A 24881-nucleotide genomic window follows, 5' to 3' on the forward strand; every position below is an offset into this window, starting at 1 on the left:
TAGGGACAAACCCAGCAATTGGGCTGTTTTGACCCAGCGGTTGGGTTAAATGTTTAACCCATCCTTCTGGGTAGTAACCCAACCGCTGGGTCAAAACAACCCAATAGCTGGGTTTGTCCCTTTTTAATCTAGCGCTGGGTTATATTTAACCCAGCATTTTTAGAGTGTGATGTTTATGGCTTTGTTGTAGCACAGTTTAATTTAATCATCAATATGGTTTTAATTTTTCATGCACTGTAAAATAACCATACATATAATAAAATGACAAGAGATCACATATAATAAGAAATAATTTTTAGATGTCTCAAAAGAAATCATAATGCTGACTATACACTAAAAAATGCTTGGTTAAATACAACCCAGTGCTGGGTAAAATAGGGACAAACCCAGCAATTAGGTTGTTTTGAACCAGCGGTTGGGTTACTACCCAGAAGGTTGGGTTAAACATTTAATCAAACCGCTGGGTCAAAATAGCTCAATTGCTGGGTTTGTCCCTATTTTACCCAGCACTGGGTTGTATTTAACCCAGCATTTTTTAGAGTGTATGACTGATATGATCCTTCTTCATCTAAAATAACATCTGGGGATCATTTACCACACTAACATGATATAAACTGACTCAGGATCAGTTCTACTGTATAGTTCCACTGAAGTGTGTTCATTTTAGATGTTAAAATACACAGCTTAATGTGCAGAGACAAATAAGTACAATTTGTAGGTTCATTTCACCTAAAAATGTAAACACAATGTATATGTCATTGAATCTACCAATAAAATTACTCTTTACTTTAAAAAAAATTAGGTACACTGATTATGAAAATGTTTACACTACCGTTCAAATGTTTGGGTCGGTAATACTTTTTGAAAGAAGACGCTTATGCTCACCAAGGCTGCATTTATTCGATCAAAAATATAGTAAAAACTGTAATATTGTGTAATATATATATAATATGCTACGGTAGTTAACTAAAATTAAAAGTGAAACTAAAATTAAAACCATAAAAAAATGTTACTTAAAATAGAATATTAAAAACTTTATATTTTGACATTTTTCGTTTTAATTTAGCTTAACTTGATGCACTAAAACAACTAATACTTAAATGAACAATGAATAATAATAATAAAAACTCTCTCTCTAAACTAAAAATGACAAAACACACAACAAAAATTACAAAATAAAACTTTTTTTATTTCAATAAATTTTAATTTGTAATTTATTCCTGTGATATCAAAGCTGAATTTTTAGCATCATTGCTCCAGTCTTCAGTGTCACATGATCCTTCAGAAATCATTCTAATACACTGATTTGCTGCTTAAGAAACATTTCTTTTTATTATCAATGTTGAAAACAGTTGTGCTGCTTCATATTTTTGTGTAAACCAGGATTCTCGATGAACAGAGTGAATAAAAAGAACAGCATTTATTTGAAATAAAAGTTTTTTGTAACCTTAAAATTGTCTTTACAGTCACTTTTGATTAATTTAATGCTGATAAGGTATAACCATTAGTCTATAACCAGTACTTATTAATCTATAAATGGTACGCATGGGCGTAGAATACGTAGGGGACATGTTACACAAAACACCGCCCCTGAATGGTAGTGTATAACAATGTCTTTTTCTTCAAAAGTCACTAGCAATATTTAAAGTGTTGGATGCATGCTGTGGAGTTTCAGTATAGTCCAGTGGAATATGACCTGCAATTGAATTCACTGCAGCGTTAAGAGACTTCAGACTTATTGACCGTGAAGAGGACAGGGTCATCCAGGGTCGCCAGGGACCAAGAAATGTCTTTGAGAGCATACCTAGTGCATAGATCAAGCCTGTCCACCCCCAGAAGAAGAAGAGTGTTTAAATGTCCAAGGATAAAGTTGTAATGATTTGTACAATATAGGTCTGACTGATGTTCATGTCACAGTGAACAAAACACAAGGTCAAGCATTTCTTAATGAACTTTGACCTTTGCCAGCAACATCCTAACAATGCTGTGGCAGGACACGGTCACTTCAAAAGGACTTTATCTAAAGGACTTGCATTACAATAAAGAGCTCTCTGAGAAACTGGAACAGATGTTCTCTTCTGCGTTCACTCTTTACAGATGGCTCTTAAAGTTGTTTTGGCCTGTTTAAAGCCCATTTATAGTTCCATTTGCACTAATGCCTATTTATTTTTGTTTTTTGAAGCAGAAATTAGGGAGAATAGACTCTACACTGTTTAAAAGAGCACTTTTTAATGAAAATACACCTCTGTTTTAGAGTCACCAACACAGCAGCTCATGAAACATGACATCTCATTTATTGTTCAGTTTTTAATCAAACTGCACTTTCAGGGGGAAAAAAGTACAAAATTAGGAGTACAACAACTAGCCACTGGGGTAGTACCCTTAAAGGAACAACTTTGTACCTTATCTACCTTTTAAAGGTGCATTTTGTACTTTAGGGTAAGATGTAATCTCTAGGAACTACTACGAGCCTTTTAGGGTTAAATAAGACAACATTGCCCCTTTGAGGTACTGCCCCAGTGACAAGCTTTTGTACTCAAAAAGGTACAGTTTATGCACATAAATTGTACATAAAAACACATTGGTCGAGCATTTTGTTCTGCAAATATTGTAGGCTCTATAAATTGCTTCTGATGTTCCTCATTTGTAAGTCTCTTTGAATAAAAGCATCTACCAAATGAATAAATGTAAATATGTGAATAGGTCCAATGTTTCTATTCAAAATATTGTCACAATGAACATTCAGGCTTAATGTGAATAGGTTTTAAGTATGTGAAAATACTGTTGCAAATTCGACTCAAACTACAGTAAAAGCCTCCAAGCCAACACATTATTAACCTTGAATGAGGCTCCCGTTTGATCGGAATGTGCCTTTAGAAGGGGGCGTCTTTTATTTAGGATTTTAATTCATAAAGGTATTATATATAGGTATGGGATAAACTAGTCCACATTATTTTACCTGTCTTTATCAAAAATGGCTCCTTAATATACTTAAAACATACAAACATGTTTTGAAAGCACTTTCAGACTGGTATAAGAATAATGTATATGGATAGTGGAGAGAAATGAACAAAGAGCAAAAAGCTTTGTCAGTTTTCTTAAACTCTTTATTCTCAGGCAGAGAAACCCTTGTGAAAAAGAATGATATTTTACAATACTGTATTAGCAGGTATATATTAATGAATATTAATGAAATAACAGGCCACCTAAGTGTACTGTAAGTAGACTGTAATAATGTCAATTTAAAAGTTATACTTTGATGTACATTTTGAAGTACATACTAACATACTAAAGCCCATGTAAAGTACTTGATTATAATTTTATCAGTGCTAGTCAATATTACATTTAAAGTTAATATATTTTAAATGTACTTAATTACAACTTAATCATTTCAAATGTGTAAGCACATATTTAAATAAACAATATACAAGTTTCAATAGAAATGGTAATTAAGTATATTTTATCATATACTATTACTATTTTATCATGTACCATAAATCCTTGTCAGTACATTCAACACTAAACATTACCATATTTTTGGTAACCAATTGGGTTGTTTTGACCCAGCGGTTGGGTTACTACCCAGAAGGTTGGGTTAAACATTTAACCCAACCGCTGGGTCAAAACAACCCAATTGCTGGGTTTGTCCCTATTTTACCCAGCACTGGGTTGTATTTAACCCAGCATTTTTTAGAGTGTAGAATTATGAAATTACATATAAACATGTACTTAAGTCCTGGGTGAGAAAAACATTCTAAAAGGCTGATTGCATTTAATATAATTTGCATTTAAACGGTAACAATTTTTGGACATACTTTATTTTAAGGTCCAGCTCTCCCTATTAACAAACCATTAACTATGACTTTTGCCTCAGTAAGCTCCTAATTTGCTGCTTATTAAGGTAGTTGGGTAGGATTAGGAATTTAGAATATGGTCATGCAGAATATGTGCTTTATAAATACTAATAAACAGCCAATATGTTAATAATAGGCATGCTAATAAGCAACTAGTTAATAGTGAGAACTGGTCTCTATGCTAAAATGTTACTGAAATTTTCATTTAATTACAATAAACATACAAGTAAGTGGTCAAAAGTATCCCATTAAAAGTACTGTATGCTTAAGTGTACTTCTGTTTCACAAGGGAAGTCAGGGAACAGTAATAGTGATGATTTCTCCTTTCTTTTTCACTCCGCCTATCCCTCTCACTTCCTGTCTATGACATGTCCAACTTTTTTAATGAGCATCATTATAGCTTCTACAGTGTGTGGAGATATAGCATTAGCCAAGCATGGCAGGTCCTCAAAGAGAAATGGGTATTGACAGCGGGCTCGCCTCTGGGCTTGATGGGAGATGGCAGCGTCAGCGCCGGATGAAGTGAATAAATGGAAATCCAATGCTACAGCTGACAGGGTTGAGGATGCTCGGCCATCATCGGCCCCGTGCCACCTACACCAATATTAGAGAATAGCGAAACATGCTAGTGCAGGAAGCGGGAAGAGGAGAGAGAAAGAAGGGAACAATTCTCCACCGCCACCCCTCCCCCATGCTCTCTCCATCCACAGCGCTGGAAGAAAAAAGGCTGAGACCGGAGAATAGCGCGCAGGGCAATTGCAAATTAGCATTGTGTGCCTTTGCTCAAGGGCTGACAAAAGATAAGATCAAGACAAAAGTCTTGATCGCAGAGAATCTCTCATTGTTTCGCTCACTCCTTTTGATGAGTGGAATTAACTATAGCACAAAATGAAGCTTTAGATTTTGGAATTTTCCAATGAGTTACATTTTAAGGACCTTATTAGCAAAACACAATGCAAAACAATGAGCAAACATCAAACGAACTGTCAGGAATGGATAAATCAATTCCACTGTTTTGCTTCATTGTCTCCTTAATAGAAATACAGCAGCAATATCCAGATCCATAATAACCAAATTCTACCCTCAGGCTCATTTTGATCTCGTTTTTAAAAATCAGAACATCCCCTGAGAGTATATGATGTGTTTATTAGCAGCAAAACACCAGAAAGCATCATTAAGAGAGTGACTATTTTCACAAAGGCACGTGCCCCATGTATTGTGGTATTGCCGTCTTCCCCCCTTTCTGATGGGAAAACAAAAGACGCTACTGCCATTGGTGTGATTGACCAAGCAAAACCACATTGCACTGAGGTCTACCTGCCAGTTTGTGTCTGTTTCACCCATTTCTCTGGCTTTCTCACTCCCCGTGTGGAACACACCTGCTCGAGGTCAGGGAGCAAAACCAGGTGCTAAATATAGCAAGAACACTTGCAATCTCCTTGGAATAATGCTCAAATCACACGTGTTTGTCTGATGTCTTAGTTCAGAACCGTTCTGGAAAGACCATCATGAATTTCCAGTGCTCCAAGCTGTTATGCTGGTCGGTCTATAGCTGGTGGACTGAAGAAGTCTTGCTGGGACATCAGCACACTAGCATCTCGTCCTGAAAACATATGATAGTTACCAGCTATGTGGGTCCTTTCATCAGGGTTGCCATGCTCTATCTCATCAAAAGGTTTTTGCAGTATTCAAAACAGAAGAAATATGAATCCTGAAGTAGTGACTTTTCTTGAAGATGCACCCTTCACATTATTATCATTATTAGTAGTAGTATTTTATTAATTAGTAAGTGTATTTATTTATTTATTTATAATTTTCATGCACCGTGTATGAAATTTGGGTAACACTTTTTTACAATAAGGTCCCATGTTAATGCGTTAACTAACAATAACTATGAGCAATACATTTGTTGCAGTATTTATTCATCTTTGTTAATGTAAGTTAATAAAAATACAACTGTTCACTAGTTCATGTTAGCTCAGGTCCATTAAATAATATAATAATATAACCATGTTTATGTCTGCAGACATAACTTTTGATTTTAATAATGTATTCGTAAATGTTGAAATGAATATTAACTACAGTAGTTTTTTACAAGTACAAGTATTTTTCATTGTTAGTTCATGTAAACTAGTGTAATTAACTAAAGCATTACCGAAATTTGTTATGTGAATAAAATTGCCTTGCCAAAATGTTTTATAATGTAACACTATACAAAAATGTACTTAAAGTCAGGCATGGATATTTATTATTAACATGTTGCCTATTCCTTGTATTAGTTAAGTGCTTTTTATTAAGCCAAATTTATTGCACAAAACAAATATTTATCCTCATTCCAAGTGAACCTCATTTAATGCCGTCTAGGTCATATACTTTTGATCTTGGGTAGTTTTGTTCATGTTTTTTTCAAAAGTGAGGGCATGTGATGTACTCTGTGCATGTTTTATTTGCCTTTTACTAAGTGACAGAACAATTTACACCAAAAAAAGAGTGTGGTTGGATGCACAGCTCAAGCACAAGGAGGCTTTTGATACCCATAACTAATGGAAATTTCAACATGACCCAGTTTAAAAACTTGTGTCTTTGGAGCGAGGCTATTTGGGTTTGTGTTAACTTGCTCCTCAAGCTTCTGATTGCTCATCAAAGCGTTTGGTGGGAAGTCTGGCAGCAACTTTCCTGCTCTCGCTGGTCTGATTTTGCAGGGCAGATAGACAGATAAGAGGAGATGAGATGAGAACCCCTGTATCAGCTCCACCATCACTCACTTTGCCTCTGCTCCACAGAGCCTGTCTGCCAAATAAAAAGTCTCAGTCTTGTTTTAATCCTACAGTGGTCTGGTTCTCAATGTCCCAATAGAGCCTTTTGGGAAAACCTGTCTGAAAACAGTCATTTGTGCTATTCTGTTTGTTAAGTGAAGCTACATAGTTGAAGCTTAATCATTTCAGTATTCGAATTTATGCAAGATTGTTCCACTTTCAATTTTTCGGACAATGGACATTTTGACGGTTTTGGACATACAGTACATCTGCAAATCTCTCACATTTCCGTATGTGGTGACGCACTGATCATAAAATGCATGCAAAAGCATAAAATGGTCTCAGAGACTATCCACTGTCATCTAGACACATCATGCCCTTCTGAAAGAGATCTGTGAGTCTGCAGCAGTGTAAAGTGTCTGGCCTCTACATGCTATGGGTGCAGATAGACATACCGTCTCACATAGCGCTGTCTCAGCCCGTTGCTCTCGCCTCAGGCCTGTAGGAAATCAAAATGTGGACACAGGTCACCGTGACCTAATATAGTATCTGTAACCATTTCCTGTGACAGCTGTTTTGAGCGATGTACATATTGTGTAGCTACTTTTTGTATGTACGTAAGAAAATGGAGTTTAATTTATTTGAAGGATTAGTGCCAAAACGCACTTGAAGCGAGACACTGATCGTGAAAATGGCAAAATCAATCACAATTACATCCCTTACAGTTAAACACATTGAGGGTAAATGAAGTTGCAAATTCGTTCAATTAATTATAGGCGTTAAAGAAAGTTTGATAAAAAGCCTGACCTCATTTAGCGAGACAAATTTTTAAGTTTACTTTTGAAACTTCATTAATATGCCATAAGATCCATTGGCAAAATGTGTGATATTATTCCTGTAAGTCATTAAAGTGAAAGTACAGTGGGATTTTAAGAGGACAAGCTATAAAAAATAGTATGTGAGTCTTTACACTTTACAATGGCTCTGTAATCCCCCATCTTTTGATTTGAAATGTCTTTTTGAACTTAAGTTAGTGGTGTAGACATTAATCCGGCAATTTCATAGCACACAGGTTATCAGTTGACTGGATTTGGTTAGATTTGATTCATTAGTATTATCAGGTCGTTTAAAATTAGACTTGCGTTTTACTGAGGTTTCATATTTAATCCATTACGCCTCTTATAAAAGATGTCAGCATTCTCTTGGAGATAAACGGCACCAAGCTGAAGATCGCAGAGCAAGGTGTTCCTTTCAAGTCATGTATTTCATATACACAAAGAAGATATTTTGAAAAATTTGTTTTTTTTCCATACAATGAAAGTCAATGGTTGCCTGAGCTCCAACGTTCTTGAAAACTTGTGTTTTGCAGAAGATAAAATGTCATGAAAGATTGGAGCGACTAGGGGCGTCACTACACCCTTTTTGAGTACTTCTGTGCCCCAGTAAAATATTAATAAATCTTTATATGTCAATGAAGATATACTGACCTGAGAATAATTTTTTCTGATAATATTATAATAGTGTTTAACTATTTAGAATTAGAACTTCATTTGGATTCATTTGGATTAATTCATTTACTCACTGAATTGTTTGCCGCTGATATATATTTTTTTGTTTTCCATTGTAGAAAGTAAAACTTGCAAATGTATTGTTTGTCAATGACGAAGCAGCTCTTTATTGCGCGTGCAGCTTGTGAACAATTCTGTACTGCAGGTATAGACAATTTATATCCATTTGTATCCAAAACAGCATTTAATAAGATTTTGAAAATATGGGCAAATTTTATTTTCTGCTCATTTGAGAATATGGGCAAAAAATATGGGGCCTGGCTGTGCCACAGTACTGATGAAACACTAGAAATGCCCCTGGGAATGACATGAGGGTAAACGATATAAATGATGTCAGAACTTTAATTTTTGGATGAACTGCCCCTTTAAGTACCACAAAAAGAAGTTCTTGGTGTTCTGCACATCATTCAGCCTTTGAGCTTGATACATATGCAATTATAATGCAAGTATGGCTCAAGCTGCAGCGGTGATGGTGGAAGCTTGTCCCAAGGTTAGCAAAGACATTTCAACCCCCTCCTCTCCTGAATCCCACGCTCTATGACTGTCCAGCTTCAGGACACTTCCCTGAGACACACATGACATGCCACACTCGCTACCCTGACCCACTTACAGTACAGCACATACATAATGCTCATGTGGAAGGTGGGGGTCAGAGTCACTGCCACCAGCACAGGACCAGAAATCACAAATCAGCAGAGAGCAGACCACTGAGAATGAACAGCTACTGTATTAAGCTTTAATGATGTTTCTTTCTTACTGCCAGTACATTTTTTTATACAACTGATCTGAAATAGGAAGACAACAAAGAGAAACCGGTCGGCGCTATCCATCTACCCTGATTGTAACAAAGAAGAGATAGAGAGATGCATGATGGAGACGACTTTCAGACGGTCTCTGACACGGAGGTAGAGAGATGGAAAGGAAGAAATGCAGACAGGCATGTTTCCACGGGCGAAGGGGAAAGATTTGGGGTGAGAAACTTGCATCATTGGCTGCAGCCAATCAGAGGCCTCGTATAAAATGTTCAAAGGGAGTGTCCTAGCAACAGACAAATAAATAAATTTTCAGCCTCATATTGATTATATATAAAGGTAAAGCATATATTTGTGATAAACTGATGTGTATATGGTGCTGACACCAACTAATGAGGTATATAATAATTTGATGGTCAAATTCAAAACTTTTTTGTTTAAAAAGCATTTTCGATCATTTCTAGTAGTAATAAAATATATATGTTCATATATTTGCTGTCAGCTGCATTTTTATGCATTAATTTTATAGGTTACACGTCAAATTTGGTGTGATTCAAGTTCTTTTTAATACACGAGTATTAGTCTTTTGTACTTGTGCAAGGAACAATGATTTTATATAATGACTAAAAACAAAAGCTCACCACCCTCGCAAATTCATTACCAGTAAATGACAGATTTTGTTGCCACCTAACCTGATTTTTTTCCCGACATGTCAGGGGTCTGGCAACCAAAAGCATTCATATCCTGACATGTATGACCAGACTTCATATTTTAGGGCTTCATTCATACATCCACCTCTCTCTTCCCCCCTCAGGTGTGAATTTCCTCTCCCATGTTCACGAGAGTGAGCGAGGATCGAAAAAAGGAGTGGTTCGTCTCTCCATTCATGGTTTCATTCATTTCTCTCAGCCCTTCACATGCTACATGGTTTTAGCTACAACAATGCACAAGCGTACACACATACAACCGCATGCAGCCTAATTAGCCCTGTGAGGTTTATCGTTTGCACCGAATGCCTGTGCAAATGTCACCTGGGAATAAAAGGTCATTTCGGTGAAGATCAAGCTACCCCTTCACACCCCCTCCCCCTAACTAACAACTGACTGCTGGTGTGGGACTGGGGTTGGGGGGGCGGGAGTGTGCGAGTATGCGAGCGGACCGTTTACACGAGCGTTGTGTTTGTTTGTTTGTGTGTTTAAGGGTGGGGGGATTTAACCCTTCTCCTTCAGGCTGCAACAGCAGGTGTGTGTGTGTTTGTGTTGGTGGGTGACATGGACGTGGCCCCTCCGAGAAGGCGATGAGTCGCGGTGGCAATGGGAAGGTGAAATGAGGCATGTCTAAGTGGCCAGGATAGCTATTGTTTGTAGTTGTCACATGATTCATACACTAATGCATACATGAAGACATAAAGCCGTGTAGACTAGCATAGGACTGATGTTAAGGGAAGATGTATTCAGAGGTACAGTAAAATGCTTGTTTAATCCAAGCAAACTACTGGATATTGAGATAACCAAAGTATTTTCTACTAGTAGACTGTAAAAAAAAATAAAGTTGTAGGTTGAAGAAAAATGATTGGACTATGTTTTGACTACGTTGGATGATGTTCTATGGACCATTGCGTTTGCAAACAATCATTCTGTATATTGACTTGCTTTTAAGTACTGTAAATAAGCAGATGGCAACATAAATTAAGGTTATTTATCAGCGATACTCTTTGCATTGACATATTTGTTTTTAAAACAGTGAGTTGGTAACTATCGCAAAAAAAAAGCCAGTAGTGTTTTGTGTATGCGAGATGATGTTGTTAGTCAACAAAGAAAGATGTTGCTAGTTTATAGAAAGAATCTGATTGGACACAAATTTGGATACGCCCCTAAGTGCAGGATGAGTCATGAATATTTTCAGTCTGTGCATTTGCCCTTCTGTCAATAGGAATATTCTAGCTCAGTGTTTCCCAAAATTGTGTTTCATGAGGGAACTAGATTTGAGTTGAGTTGATTTGATTTGGAGTTGATAAGCTATTATTTAATTAATTACATCATAAAAATGTCAAATTAAAACAATAAATAATTTCTCAAATTTAAGCATTTAGGCTTACTAAAGATTTTTTCTATTTGTTTACCTGCATACAGTATGTCATGTAACCAGTGTCTGACATCAGAGAATTGTGAACATTGCGAATGTGTTGTTAAAGTTTTGAAATACTAACTTAAAATCTGAGGGGTATTGCAATGAAATATTTATGCCAAAGGGGTTCAGCTGAAAAACAAGTTTGGGGGTCTCTGTACTAGCATATAGATGACTAAAAAGCCTCAAATCTCAGAAGGTGGTTTGCGTTTCTGATGAAAAAGTTACATTTTAACAGAGTTACTCACTTTCATTTCGTCAAAACGTTCAAGGAAACGGCATAGTGTTTTGAGACGTCAGTGGGTGAATCATGCTTTATGGAAAAGTACTAAATGTTTTGCAGAAATTGAAAAGAACAAGAGCATGTGAAGGTAGGTGTGTGTGTGTGTGTGTGTGTCAGTGTGAAAATGCTTTTAGACATGCTTACCCCCAGCGTGAGTCTCCACCAGTGTAATGGTAGTGCATTAAAAAAAGACTCAGACAAATGTATATCTAATTATAGATATAAGCCTTCCTGTCAGCCTGCTCCCCCCTAAATAAGAGGATGTTGTGAGGTTTCACTTTCAGACTTACTCGCATATTCGTTCTGTTGTAATGTGCATTACTCTTGCCACAGTCTGATGAATCTTTTATTTAGATTTGAATTCTTGGTTGTGGGCAGAATCTGAAACCATTCACAGCTAATTTAAAGATATTAATGCTTAATATTGAAAATTTACTTGTACTTTATATGTGTAATTTTGACTAGGTGATTACTCTGGGTGATTGCTTGGACATTTCAATTCCTACCCTCACATCTCTGTGATATTCTGATCTCTAGAAATGACTTGGGTCCCTTCTCTAATGTATGTCCATGGGATTTTTTGCATGTTTTACCACCAACCACCATTAAAAATGTAATAGCACACCTCTCTTCAACAAACTGCAGGATTTGCGGCATGAATCATGTATGTTGCACACTTAGTTGATGAGTTAAGTTTAATACATTGTTTAACACTGAGCATGAGGTGCAATAATAGTGATTGTTTGTTTTAGCAAGTACTTCTAATAGAAGTATGAAGCAGTATGATTGACAGCCACAGTAGCGCCAAATCAGCAGAGTCTGCTGTCATAAACAGACCTGCTTATTGCCAGGTGACAGAGACGTGCTGAGGTGGTGTGTGGGGAAATGTTATTGTGACATTAAAAAACGAGTGGAGAGATTGCACCTGACAATTTCCTGCACAAAGCGACCGTATTCTCATATCTTTTTCTCCATTCTTTTATGTTTTCTTATGACACGTTCTAACTTTGGAGGTGCGATAATACTGACTGTGAATGACAGGAAATGAGAAATGAAGAGGGAAAAAAACAAGGAATGACAAGACAGAATAAAAATATTTACTTAATACTATTATGTAATATATCTTTAACAAATAAGTGCATGAGTCTGTTGTTTTGGGTTTTGGGGTATTTATTGGTGACACCTAATTGCATTTAACCTAATTGGTTATAATTTTCTAAACTGAATTTCTACTTTATTTTTACATAATTTACTCAACAGTGTAGGTCATTCAATCACATAACAGTTTTCATAATCTGTTTTCCAGAGTATTTTATTAACTGTAAATTTGTGGAAAGACATGCATTACTATTTGGGTCAGTAAGTCATTACTATTTCTTTTTTTATATGCTCACCGAGGCTGCATTTATTTGATAAAATTTTTTTTAAATATTATTACAATTTAAAATATCTGTTTTCTATCTGAATATATTTTAAAATGTAATTTATGTATGTGACGCAAAGCTGAATTTTGAGCATCATTACTCCAGTCTTCAGTGTAACATGATCCTTCATAAATCACTCTAATATGCTGATTTGGTGCTCAAGAAACATTCATTATCATTATCAATGTTGAAAACAGTAATATTTTTTAGGAAATGGTGATTAAAAAAAAAAAATCTGGATTCTTTTAAGAATAGGAAGTTTAAAAGAACAGCATTTATTTGATCTTTGCAACATTATAAATGTCTTTACTGTCATTTTTGTATACAATTTTAGTATTCATTTCTTTATTTTTCTTAAAAAATGTACTGCTCCCAATCTCTTGAATGGTAGTGTATTTTCCATGTTTCAACAGCTGAACATCCCACATACACAACGTCACAACATTTAATGGACTGCTTTAAACTATCAATTTAAAATGGCTACTCTGACTAAAGTCTATTATAGCACAAACAACTCAATTCTGCTTCTGTGGAACAACCTGAAAATGTCATATAAACATGTTTACACGAGAAAAATCGGTAACACTTTATTTCGATAGTCCACTTTAGACATTCTATTAACAGTAAGTAACTTTGCAACTACATGTCAACTAGCAGTTAGTAGAGTATTAGTAGGCTGTCTGCTTAATATATTCTAACACTTTCTTTGTCAACGTATTCTACTAACCCTAAACCTACCCTAACAGTCTACTCTGAGAATTAGTTGACATGTAGTTGACATATAGTTACAAAGTTACTTATAGTTAATAGAACGTCTAAAGTGGACTATCGAAATAAAGTGTAACCGAAAAATCTCCTCAAAGTGTTTCAGAATGATACCTTATTTCTGAGGTCAACATCTCATTACAATCAATCTGTTTGATATTGCATCATGTCTTCATATCTGAAGCATCAGCTGTTTTTTTTCCTTCAACACCCTCTCATTCACCATTCTCTTCCACATCCTCTTCTGTTTATTATGCAAATATTAGCCCAGTGACCTAAATCTTCCAATGGAGGTTGAAACTGTCCTAGTGAAGACGACTGTTTGCCAGCCTGCTAGATAGTGGTTTGGTAAACACTAGATATGTTGAATCCAAGCGAACAGCTGTATTCTTGAACTCCAAGCACTCTGTGAAACGGTGTACAGCATGTGATACAGATATGCATTGAGATGTATTCTGTGTGTACGTGTGGGAGAGCGTGCATGTCTCTGTGTTACAAGATTATCATTTGGCTGAGACAAATTAGTTTGGAGTCCTTTTCTTATGCCTGACAGTTCAAGAATAAATCCGTGCTGGTAATTTGAGGCTGTTGACGGTTATGAATGTGGAAGTGCGACCTGCCGCGTTTACATACGTAGCATAATGTGTTCAGGTCTATGAATGGATGTGATGACTCATGCTAATTAGCATTTAGTCGAGTTTGACCTTTGCATGAAATCATAGCGCTCTGGCGTTCACCACTCCAACACTGAACACTACACAGAACCACCATCAGGCCAAAACTAATGCCATTATTATCCTTTAACTAATGGTCCAGTTGAGGCAAGAGGCAATGCCAAATAATTGCTGAAATGTTCTGCGTAGGCCACTACTTAAATCAAATACTTAAAGTATTTAATAGCAGCTAGACTAGAAGTTCATTGGGTTTTCCAGTGGGTAGAACTGTACATTTATCACTTGTAAGTGAACAGTAGTGCTGCTAAGCAGCAAAACACTAGCATTTCTTGATAGTACTGTAAAACTGCTTTCCCTTCATGCCATTTAATCCTAAAACAATAACAACTTTGACAAGTCTGGCTTTTTAGTCTGTTTGTGGTATTTTGTATCTCTGTAAGCCATGATTCAATTAAGGCTTTTTAAAATTTAAATCCTACTTTGAATGCCTTGGAGTGCCATTTTTGTATTGAATAACACAACTTTATTTTGTTCTTAAAGGATTAGTTCACACAAAAATTCTAACAAATTCAAAAACTCACCCTCATGTTGTTCCAAATCATCCATTTGGTAGAATGGACTTTCAGTGGAGGGACAGACATCTCTCCATTTGTTTTGAAGATTTTTTAAAATTTAAATCCTACTTTGAATGCCTTGGAGTGCCATTTTTTATTGAATAACACAACTTTATTTTGTTCTTAAAGGATTAGTTCACACAAAAATTCTAACAAATTCAAAAACTCACCCTCATGTTGTTCCAAATCATCCATTTGGTAGAATGGACTTTCAGTGGAGGGACAGACATCTCTCCATTTGTTTTGAAGATTAACAAAAGGGAGTTTGGAACAACATGACCCATGCCAAAAAAAGTGCACTTCCAATAATGCACTTAAAGTGCTCTATTTTCACGCACTAATTTTGTACTTAATATACTAAATTATTTATTATTCTTTATTCTTCTTATCATTTTTTTGTACTTCTTAAGATAAGTACGTAAGAACATCTAAGTGTACTCAACTGTGCTATTTTGGGACACCATGAATATGAACTAAAATCTGCTTTTAACATACTATCTCTGTATATAAAAAATGTATTTAGAAACCACTTGTAGTACATTTGAACCCACTAGTGTATGAAAGATGGGTTCAAGTGTACTACAAGTGGTAATTAAATACATTTTTTAATAAAAATTTTTAAATAGCCCAGCATTAATTTCCTTGTTTATACTGGTCTGGTGGACCTGCATAGTCAAGATGTTCACCAGCAAACCCTTACTTGTCAACCCTTCTGGTTAAGCAAGTTAAGGTTAAAAGATGTCTGGTAGGACTGGTAGCACACCATCATCCCATGTCAGCCATGCAAGTCTATTCATCGACGGCTTTTTGGTTAGTTTGAGGAGCACAAGTCCAGCAGAAAAGCTCTACCTCTATAAGTTAAAATATTTATCATTGAGCAACATTTCCATGCAGTTCAAAGCTGAGCCGTCCATAATTCATACTACATCCATTATTTTTTGGGTCAGTTGTGTCATCCCATACAGTTGCCTACGGCTGCAGACCAAAATAAAGTAGGCCATAGATGTCCGGCCACCCGAAAAAAGGTCACACAAGATGCTAGCGCACACTTTAAGGCTTTTCATGCATGTGAAATCATTGCTAGCATTCTACCAGCATTATCAACAACATTATGAGAACAGAGAACTGATAGCATGTTTGATTAATGCAGGGTTTTGTGACCTTGGATTCTTCTGGTTTTATCCGTGGCAAGGGCTTTTGTGATACCTTTAAGTCTGCACCTGTCCCCAATGTGATGTATTTCATCTGTGACGCCTGCGATGGCATTTGGTTTATGCTTTTGTGGGGGTGGCGAGCGACACAAAGAAAAGTCTTCAAATGATCCCACTCAATGAATGATACTCAGTACAGGACTGACGCCACATTCGTCTGAAAATAACCCTCACAAACATGCTGTAACATGCTGTCATCCCACAGAGAAATCCATGGGCATATTAATCACATCCCTCTCTCTCCCTCCCTGCTACTAAACCTATTTTCGTCCTTTTATTCGGGGACACTCAAAGAGGTGGCGTTATTCACACCATCTCCATCACTTGCCCCCACCACCTCCCCTTACTCTTACAAAGCTCCTCTGAACACCCCCGTAAACAGTGAGCAGATAGTACGGTCCGGCTACACTCTTGCTCGTTCCTCTCCCTGCTCTCACTCTCTCCTTATAAGGGCAAAATGCATTGAGAAAGAGTGGGAGAAGGGGCCGTACCAGCTCTCAGCGGAAGGCAGGGGGACTCTGATGAGAGAATCGAAGGTTCTGAAAGGACAGCGCCTTGATGTTCCCTACAAGAGCAGGAGAACATACGATACACACTCAGAGCTACATCTGAATACATCAAATGGGAAGGACGCTGTTAATAGTGTGGCTGAACAATTAGTGACTATGAACGTTCTCAGTTTCTTTGATGCTTTCTCAGTTTCTGTGTCCATTTTGGTAGCAGGGTTTGCTAAGGCCTCAGCTATTTCTCATACCATAGTGACATTAGGTTTAGTGATTTGAAGGGTAATGGAAACGCAGATAGTGATATTCATGTTGAGTAAATGTGGACATGCAGAGATTGTATTGAAAAGTGCCAATTGCACCTGAGGCAATCATTATACACATAATAGATATTGTCACGTAGCCATATTCCTAATATGTGACCCTGGGCCACAAAACCAGTCATAAGTAGCACGGGTATATTTGTAGCAATAGCCAACAGTAGCCTACATTGTATGGGTCAAAATGATCTTTTATTCTTATTTATTAATTATCAAATATTCTTTTATGACAAAAATCATTAGGATTTTAAGTAAAGATCATGTTCCATGAAGATATTTTGTAAATTTCCTACCATAAATATATCAAAACTTAATTTTTTATTAGTAACATGCATTGCTAAGAACTACATTTGGACAACTTTAAAGGTGATTTTTTTTTTTTTTTTGCACCCTCAGATTCCAGATTTTAAAATAGTTGTATCTTGGCCAAATATTGTCCTATCTTAAAGCTTATTTATTCAGCTTTCAGATGATGTATTAATCTTATTTTTTTTTAAATGACCCTTGTGGCTGGTTTTGTGGTCCAGGGTCACATGTGTCATTATAATTAGACTGCTCCAAGGGCAAATATTTAAAAAAGTCTTTGTCTTTCACATGCTTTTTCAGGTGAACTGATAAATGTCTATGTGACAGTACAGTACATTTTGTTGTGACACTTCAGATTGGCCGTCTCAAATCAGACCTCACTGTACCGCTACGTCTTCCCAAGCAACACTGCCAAGATCAGACACACATTAGTGAGGATAATGAGGGCTGCCCTGACTCTAACACCTGTGTGCTGTCAGGATCTGCTCTCAGACCACAAACGACAGACCTTCATCATCACACATTCAGCCTCACAGAGAGCACAAATATGGAGCTGTTCAATATGGAAGTATGACACAGCATATTGTTACACGCCAATATGTTCTCATATAATGCTTGAAGGGGCTGTTCATCCAAAAAGGAATATTCTGTCATTGTTTACTCGACCTCTGGTGATTTAAAACCGTATGATTGTCTTTCTTCTGTGAAACACAAAAGGATTTATTTATAGCAGAATATCCAAGATGAAAGAAGAATATCCATGATTTTCAGGGCACACAAAACTATAATATGAATTCAGATGACTTGGTGCAAATACTGTATTGCCACTTTTACAATGCTATAATTAAGTTTTTTGTCTTTTTATGAATGTGACAGTTCTTGGTCCCATCTGCTTTCATTGTTTGGAAAAGAGTGTGATTATTCCTTAATTTTTCAAAGTTTTACATTTTGGGTGAAATATCCATTTAACCATTTAGAAAATTTAAATTAAAATATCAGAACATTTTTCTTAGTAAACAGGTATAAAGTATATATATATACTATATGTGTGTGTATTAATATATACAGTACATAATAAATATACACAGTACACATACATTATGTAAACAAAAACATTTATTTTGGATGTGATTAATCTCAATTAATCGTTTGACAGCATTAATTTGGACACAAACCTAGAGTGTCATATTAACTAACCTTTTATACAAGTAGGACATGTTCCTATTAACCCATCATTGCCCTTAGATTACAATGATAGGATGAGTTAGGTTTAAGATTAGAGAAGAATTATGATCTGATTGTAAATCCACTTCAGCTAATAAAGGTTCCACTGATAAGACTGTGCAAATCATCTTTAGTCTGGTTTTCATAGTCTGAATTATTTTAATGATATGGTCACCCAAAGAATTTATCTTTTTGTTGCACTTTCTTACACACGGTTTAATTCTTGTAAGCACTATTGTGACTGACCTGTGAGTAGTGTATTTAATGATTCTAGAAGTAGATTCTGCTGTATGCAGTTTAGACGTATTGAGTTTCTTTGCTGTATTGACTGTACTGGAGCTGGCCTGTGAGAATACAGCTGGGATTAATGTTACTGCACCAATATCATCTCCTCTCTGCCCACAGCATCTCCGACTGCCGCTGCTGAGGCTTTGTGTGAGAGTCTGTCTATAGTTAAGGCTTGCTTTTGTCTTAATGTGAAGATTAAGTGTTGCATAGTGTATTTGTGTGTTTATCGCATGCTAACACATTCTTAATCCTCTCTGTCGAACTGAAAATAGAGTTCAGTAATTGTTTACTCTAAGAAGGTTATGATAACTGACAAGCCAGAGTTAGGGGTGGTGGTACACTGAAGAAATGGTGTAGGATTTATTTTGAAACAATTTTCACTCAGTAATGGCTGGTAAATTTCACAAATATTTACAGAATTTTAGGAAAGGAAAGGAAAGGAACTAACCATTAGGCCATGACTGCCCCCTAAGTGATCAGCAAGTAACACATTGAATTAAATGTAAAATGTAGAACTGCAAACAATGAAATAGTATGAAAAAAAACATACTCCAACTTTTTTTTACAGTGAACCACCCTTTTTTTTATAAACAGTCCCTGTCATACTGTGTCATATACAGTATACTGCCAAATCAGCTTTTTTTTACTGGTCCTGAAACAACATTCAGAGGGATATAATAGGTTGATATGAATCTCATTCAAGGCCTGAATTTGGTAGTTGTAGGCAACATGATTTTTCCCAATCCAATTAAGAGGAAACTCTGCTCCAAAGCCGGTCAACAGTTTATTGGTCTACTCAATCATGCAATCACCTATTAAGAAACGGTCAGACTTCATGGATTCAGTTCAGAGTTTTGAGCTTAACTGGTCTGGGGAAAAATAAATTGCACAACTGTTTTTTGATACTTCACCTTGCCTAGACTAGTGTTATCCTTTTACTCGTTCAAACACGTTTAACGTGTGACCCAGGTAACAATTTTAAAGGGGTCATATGATGCTGCTAAAAAGAACATTATTTTGATTGTTGTGGGAACATTATTTTGAAATGCTTCTAAAACATTGAAATGTCCTGTTTTCTTCTCGTGATTAGAATGTTATTTAAAGGTTACAAGAACTTTTCTTACTCGGGCTTACGTCTGACTCAGGCTCAAACTGATAGGCTATACTGACGCCATTGTTTACAATACAGTACACTGGGAGCGCATGCAACTACATGTTGTTAAGAGGTGTGACTTTTCCGAACAATGTGCACTAGGCAGTTAGCGAATCACAACACACTGGGCCAGCTAACCAATCTGAGCCCATTGCGAATTTCTGAGGGAGGAACCAGGAAGTCATCAGACCGTTTTTAGGGGAACGGAAAAGTGGTGTAGAATAAAGGTCAAATATGTGAAAAATAATGTGATTTTTTTTTTTAAAAACAAAGCATGAACACAGTGCACCCCATAAACACAATCAAGCCTTCAAAAAAAGCCGGTAGACCACCCCTTTAAAGTAGCTCTTGAAAGCAACAGCCTATCAATGTTGCTACCAAGTGAACCCACCAATTAGTGCAGGTAGATGACACACTCAAATGCACGTGATGGAAGAAGATTTGGAGTTGTGTGCAAGACATTGTGGCAAATGGACAAATTAAGTTTATGTTCAGCTTTAGAGCACTATTTGGGCCTTTGTCTGAGACGGTATTAACCCAGTTGGAGAAGATTTTCACACATTTGTTACAGTATAGACGAGAGGAGAATATGAAGAACTTGGGTGAGGCCCTGGAGTGAATCGGCGCCGTGGGTGTGACAGTGTTTGCTGGTTTTTACTTGCTTGCCAAGTGTTTGTTTGTGGGTAGTTGTAAAATGGAGACCTTGGAAGTTTGTTTGTTCAAGTTGGTTTCTGTTTAATCCTGAACCGAGCTGAGTGAGAATGTGTTGGGTGGTTTTATTGTGGTGAGGTAAAGGAACGAAAGCTCTGGGGGATCTCAGCTATATTGATGCACTGCAGATGCAAATCTGTTTAGTCACAGGTTCCACGGAGGAGGCCCGCCGGAGGAGATCTGGGAGTTAAACCTCAACTAACTCTATTAATATGTATTATCTCCTTGGTACGGCTCACAAATGTATGTGTGAGTGTGGGGTGGGACTGTGGAGACCTGGGAGTTCCTTATTTTGACAAAACATCTGCTCTACTAATCTCTATTAACCTGTGGGCTCTCCAATTTACCCACATCTTTCTGGGCTTGCTTCGAGCCTCCAGTAAGAGTCCTGAATTTCATCGAGAACCTCTAGGGAGACCAATCTCAGGGAAGAAATATCAGGGGGATGCAATTATGGAACATTTGGAGATAAGCCTTGCGTTACCTTCAGGAACTGCCTGGAAGAGGCATAGTCATACTCTCATGAAGAAAGTGTGGATTACTGTAGGTACTTGAGAAGTGTGAGCTGTGAGGTAAGTGTCATGGAGGTTCTGAGTTAGTGATACTTGTTCAGGCAAACATAACTATTATTATAACAGTATTTCTCATAGTTAAAGAAATAAATAGTTCATTCAAAAATTACAATTTGCTGTTAATTTACTCACCCTCAGGCCTTCCAAGATGTAGGTGAATTTTTTTTTTCTTCAGTAGATCAGTAAAGAGGATTTTTAGATGGAACTGTGATCCTTGGTGATTCGTAAAATGCAAGACAACAGCTGCCCTTGACGGGAAGTCGTGGCCTAATGGTTAGAGAGTCGGACTCGTAACCCAAAGATTGCGGGTTCGAGTCTCGTACCGGCAGGGATTGTAGGTGGGGGGAGTGAATGTACAGCGCTCTCTCCCACCTTCAATACCACGACTGAGGTGCCCTTGAGCAAGGCACCGAACCCCCAAATGCTCCCCGGGCGCCGCAGTATAAATGGCTGCCCACTGCTCCGGGTGTGTGTTCACGGTGTGTGTGTGTTCACTGCTGTGTGTGTGCACTTTGGATGGGTTAAATGCAGAGCACTAATTCCAAGTATGGGTAACCATACTTGGCCACATGTAAAAAGAAAAGAAAAAAGAAAGAAAGAATAAAAAAAGCATATCAAGGTATACAAAATGAATACCTGTAGCTCCTGACAATACACCTTATGAAACAGAATGATCTGTCTGTGCATGAAACTGAACAGAAATGTATTTACAACATAACAGCCACTCTAATTTATTTACAACATAATAGGCCACGTACACACTGTAAAGTTTAAGCAGTAACAACCATTTAAATACAGAATCAACCTAAATTAACATTTTGTGTGTGTACAGAACAGAGCTGTTGTGTTTTATGTTTGTAAGGCTACTTCGCAGAGGAGATGGTCCTCACTGCAGAACACAAGATCCAGGGGGCGAAGTTGGATCCAGATCCAACTCCTCCCACCTTACATATACCTAAACCTACCCGTCTCCACCCCCGATCCTTAAACCCACCCAACTCCACCCCTAAACCCACCCATCTCCGCCCCTAAACCCACCCAACTCCGCCCCTAAACCTTCCCATCTCCACCCCTAAACCTACCATCTCCACCCCCTAGATGTGGATCCAACCCCGCCCCCTGGATCTTTGTTCTGCAGTGAGGGGCTACTGTCGCAGAACGTGCTCTTCCACTTTATAATAAGCGACGAAAGCGATCCAGTTTATGGAGTTAATAAAGTTGGCAGGTGCTGGTCATGTATTTTGGCACACGGCTCATTTCCAATATTACACTTTTGGATTTAAGTTTATGTGTTTATTGTTGTTTGCTTAATTTTTTCCCCATTAACATCTAACAATAATCTTGTAGCCTACTGCCCATACAAAATAAATACACTGCGATACACATTTAAACACGCCAACTAGTTAAATTAAACATACTGCAGTAAAAAAAAAAAAAAAGAGTTTTTAAATTGGTAACCAGATGTAGCCTAGTTACACAGCATGACACGACCAAGAGAGTGCAGTTTTCCCTGAAAACCATTTGACCTTTGTTTTATGCAAGAGTTCAAACAAGTAGTTCATATTAAGTGACTTACATTTTAGACACAATGTTGTCAATGTTGACTGTTCTTGCTTGATTTGGTTAACAAAAACAGTTCCAAACAAAGATCACAGCACAGTCGCGCAATTCCCTGAACAACACGCCACGGTGTTTCGGAATGATACAGCTATTTTGAATGAATTGGGTGAGTCAGTGATTCAATAACCTATTCATAAAAACAGGCACTTGCTTCATTCTTGAATGAATCAGCTGTCTGAATGAATCGTTTAAATGAATGACTCAATGACTCACTCATTAAGACAGACACGTGCCTACACCAGACTACTGGTGGTTTACTTTCAAATTTAAAAGTAGCCTATTATTTTTTAGAATTTTTTCCCCTAAAATTTCATATATTCAAAAATGTTTTAAAACATAGGGTTATAATATTTATGCGGTTGTATTTTTGCACTGTTAATGCATTTCAGCATCATTAAACTGTCTGTGTAAATGCATCTAAATGCCATTAACTTCAGCTGCTTCCGTTTCTTCTGCAGTTAAAAGATCAATTTTGTTGATACTGATTTTATTTGATTGGTAACAGCCCTATAGTGTCTTACTATAATGACCTAAATTATTAATAAAATGTAAGAATTTGATATGAAAGATGACATAGGGCAAAAAGCACATAGCACATATGGACAACCTAGCAGCCACCTAGCAATGCACAGGCAACTTAAGAAAATGTAAAATTGTAATTCATATAGTAGATCAAATACCACCTACTTAAATGATACTTCATCTTGTTGATTTAAGAGAGATCTTCTACCAATAGCAAGTATTTCAGTTACTTGCAATCTGCAATCATTCAAGATGTTTATTTAGGACATATCTGTCATGGGAGAAACGTGACGGAAAGGCATGATGTTCACAGTCGGAGCTGGCACGGTTTCATTCCCACGCGTGGAGAAAGAGGGGGAGATAGACATTTGTACAGTGACTCATAGTGAGCTTTCATACATCATATCAGCTATAGCTGCGACGGGGTTGAGCACCCACATACTGAACTGTTTCAAATGCAGAAAGCCTGAGTAAACCTCTGATCATCACTGTTATAAAAATATGCATGCACCTTGACACAACATAAATGAGAGGCGGGAAGATGAAGTTAAAGGAAGGAAAATGAAGACAGACGATTAATAAGAGACTCTCTTTCTGAATCGTGAGACGTTACAACATTTTGTGTGTATACTCTCCTTCTTTCTCTAGAGAGAGAAAAATGCAGTGTGGAAATGTGCCACTGCCACCTACACATTTACACTAGGAAACAAACTGGGTGTGTGTGCATATACAGTTTTGTGTGGATGCGCTTCATTGGTCACATCTGCAGAACCCTGCTTGAAGAAAGAAAATGAGTTTGATGAGTTCGTTTTATGGTGCTGACTGTATACACATGATGTGTATTTCTGTGTGCACATATGTATGAGTGAATATGTGCATGAAGGAGTGTATTTGCGTGTGTGCCCATGTGTGTGAATGTATGTTTGTTAACTGGCTGGAAAAGGCCCATGGTGAGTTTAGGAAAAGCAGCTGCTCCCATATGGAACCAAACTCAGTTTTGTGCTCCACTTCATCACTGCTGTGATTAGAGACGGGCCTGACCTGAACACTACAGTTAACTGGAGCACTGGGTCAACAACAATGTGCTCATCTGTTGAAACATTTTGGCTGCTCCTTGCTCCATCTGGCATCACAAAATTAATACCCGTGGCTCCTGATAATACATTGAGGTCTTATGAAGCAAAATGATCAGTCTGTGCAAGAAATACATATTTATATATTCCACTTTAGTCTGTTTATTAGTGATGATTTTTTTACTCTTTCTACTCTTTCTGCAAGTTACATTGTTACACCAGTGAGCCATTAAATCATTGATTCAACCAATTCATTAAAAAACACTCATTTAAGAAGTGACTGGCTGCATTCAAATATGCATACTTCTTTATTAAATAGTAGACAAAAAATATATGTGAAAGGGTAGTATTTCTGAATTCACAAAACAGTAGGCAAAAACTACCTGGATGACTTACTACTTCAGATAAGATTCTAAAGTGTGAATCCAGTGGACATTTTACTGTTCCAAGTGACTCTTTATGAGTGAATCATTGAATCATTCATTCAAAAACATTGATTCATTGAGGAATTAATTAATTAAGTGCATGGCTTAATTAATTAAGTGCATGGCCCCCCCCCCG

This window comes from Sinocyclocheilus rhinocerous, unplaced genomic scaffold (assembly GCF_001515625.1).
Source record: "Sinocyclocheilus rhinocerous isolate Xijiao unplaced genomic scaffold, SAMN03320098_v1.1 scaffold574, whole genome shotgun sequence".
Lineage (NCBI taxonomy): Eukaryota > Metazoa > Chordata > Actinopteri > Cypriniformes > Cyprinidae > Sinocyclocheilus > Sinocyclocheilus rhinocerous.